The sequence below is a fragment of the Otolemur garnettii genome, unplaced genomic scaffold (genome assembly GCF_000181295.1).
Source record: "Otolemur garnettii isolate 467f Iridium unplaced genomic scaffold, OtoGar3 scaffold00025, whole genome shotgun sequence".
Taxonomy (NCBI): Eukaryota; Metazoa; Chordata; class Mammalia; order Primates; family Galagidae; genus Otolemur; species Otolemur garnettii.
Genome location: NW_003852420.1, coordinates 17,008,981 through 17,011,990, shown reverse-complemented (window position 1 = coordinate 17,011,990; position 3,010 = coordinate 17,008,981).

Sequence of the window (3,010 nt, the reverse complement as noted above, 5' to 3'; positions counted from 1 at the left end):
GAATGATAGAGTGAGACTATGTCTTAAAAAAAAAAAAAAAGAACAAAGAAAAAAAGAAAAGGAAAGGTATGATATTTTCTTATTTAAAATATGATTTTATTAGGGCAGATGCGGTTGCTCATGCCTCTAATCCCAGCACTCTAGGGATGCTGAGGCAGGTGGATTGCCTGAGCTCAGGAGATGGAGACCAGCCTGAGCTAGAGCAAGAGCCTATCTCTACTAAAAATAGAAAAATTAGCTAGACATTGTGGCAGGTGCCTGTAGTCCCAACTACTTGGGGGACTGAGGCAAGGAGATTGCTTGAGCCCGAGAGTATGAAGTTACTATGAGCTATGACCCCACAGCACTCTACTCAGGGCAACAGAGTAAGACTCTGTCTCAATAAATAAATAAATATAAATGAATAAAATAAAATATGGTTTTATCAAATGAGCAAAACCCCCCAAATGGCATATACATCAATGTATTATAATGATGTTCTTGCAAATGAAAGCTTAAAACCAACAAAATTTAAAATATACTTGGAAACATGACATGCTGAGTTAGTCTCTTGAATATTTTCCAAAAACGAAAAATGTGTATAATGTGATAAGGCAAATATTTTGAGTCACGATGTGGCTGTCAGTGAGAAAGGCTTACTATTGTTGTGGTTGGTTACACATTATGTGCCAAAGAGAAGATTGCTCACATGGTTTCTAGAAAATAAAAACCCAGCAACTATTCTCCTGGCATATAGTTTGGTGTGTACAGCTTTTGCAGTATATAAACCGATAAAAATGTCTTAACAATAGTATAATTTCTCCTTGAACCTGTATTGTTGCAGAATGTTAGAAACAATACTTATTATGCTATCACAATCTGGTATTGATTTTACAATCCATGGTGAGAAAGTCAAGTTGAAAGTTGCATGATACTTAGTTTATGCCTCATCTTACTGATAAGACTGTTTTCATCTCACTGTTGTTTAGTTCGTCTCCTCCCACTTGTAACTGAATTACAAATAGTTAGAAAATTGACAATTGCAATTTGGTCACTATAAATTAGTCCAGAAAAATGTAAAGGCATTATATGAGAGTAACAAAAATTACTGAAAATATAACTAAGTTATGTTAAAACTGTTAGAAACGTCAAAGAATAATGCTATATAATGCTTGTATGTTGTAAATCTTCAAAAAACTGCTGAAATTCATATGTATGTTGGTGTGGGAGAAAGTCAATTTCTTTTTATTTTTTTATTTTTTTGAGACAGAGCCTAAAGCTGTCTCCCTGGGTAGAGTGCCATGGCATCACAGCTCACAGCAACCTCCAACTCCTGGGCTCAAGCGATTCTTCTGCCTCTGCCTTCCAAGTGGCTGGGACTACAGGCACCTGCCACAATGCTTGGCTATCTTTTGGTTGCAGCCAGCATTGTTGTTTCATGGACCCGGGCTGGATTCAAACCCACCAGTTTAGGTGTATGTGGCTGGTGCCTTAGCTGCTTGAGCCACGGGCGCCAAGCCGAAAGTCAGTTTCTTAAAAACAAATCTTCATGGATTAGAGCTAAGACCATACCATTTACTATCATATCAAAGTTGATTCCCTAAAGAAAATTCCAAAGCAAATTATAAGAATACAAGAATGAAATTACTATTTTTCTAGCTGAAAGACAATCTCAATTGGAAAATATTTCCAAAGTTGTGTTTTAAGTAACAATATTGGCCGATCTAGCTGATTTTTTTTTTTTTTTTTTTTTACATTCTCAGTAGAGTTAAAAACTGCGGAAAACTGCTCTCACATGGCAAGCCTGTTCGAGCATTCCAAATGACATTACCGCTATGACACGTGAGATTTCAACATAGTATGTGCCACTGGATCTGTGGTTCTCTAATGTGGTCACTATTCTGGCAGTATCCACATCTCAAGGGACTGGTGAAACTCCAGCCCCAACCCAAACTTTCTGAATCAGAAATTCTGGGATGGGGCCCAGCAATCTGATTTAACAAGCCCTCCAGGTGATTCTACTCTTGATCTTAGCCAAAAGGCTGAGAAGTGATGCCTCCAGGTGATTCTAATGCAAGGTCAAGACTGAGAATAGGATACAAGATGTTTCTAACACTGTTGAAACAAACTGATGGGACCTCATTAATGAACACAATTTGAATGGAATGAAATGAAGTTAGAGATAGTGTCACACTCCTCGTCTCCTGTGTTGGTGTCAGTATTTGTGGTACTTTCTTGTACCGTGTTCTTGTAATTTATTTTGTAAAAATATAACTGTTATGTACTTAATAATTTCAAAAACTAAAAACTATTTGTTAATTTTAAAGTTAACTAGCCTTTCAGTGACTTTGTTGTATCTGCTTTTTGTTGGAAAGCATTTAAATACTTGGTGGTAGCATGGAAGTCCACAGTGTCAGTTGATCCTGTAGATGGGTATCAGTCATCTGTGACCTCAAGGGCATCTTGATTTGGGTTAGGTAGGAGAATGTGGATTTGCAGCAATAAGTGGTTGAAAAGCAAGAAAGCATTTTTGTGTGCATGTTGCCAAAGATGTGAGTATTCTACTTCATTTTTCCATATTTCCGTTGGATCTTTCTTAGCATCCAGCAATGACTCTAAAATGTCATCTATTAAGAGCTCAATCAATTACATCTGTAGGGATTTTTTTGTTTGTTTTTTTGTAGAGAAGAGTTTTGCTTTGTTGCTCAGGCTAGAGTGCCATAGTATCATCCTAGCCCACAGCAACCTCAAACTCTTGGGCTGAAGTGATCTTCTTGCCATAGCATCCCAAGTAGCTAGGACTACTAGTGCCTGCCACAGTGCATGGCTAGTTTTTCCTATTTTTAGTAGTCTTCCAAATAGCTAGGACTACAGGTGCCTGCCATGACAGGCTAGCTAAGTTTTTTTCTCTTTTTATTAGAAAAGGGGTTTTGCTCTTCCTCAGGCTAGTCTTCAACTCTTCAGCTCAAGGCCTCCCACAATGCAGGGTTAGAGGAGTGAGCCACCTCACCTGGCTTTTTTTTTTTTTTTT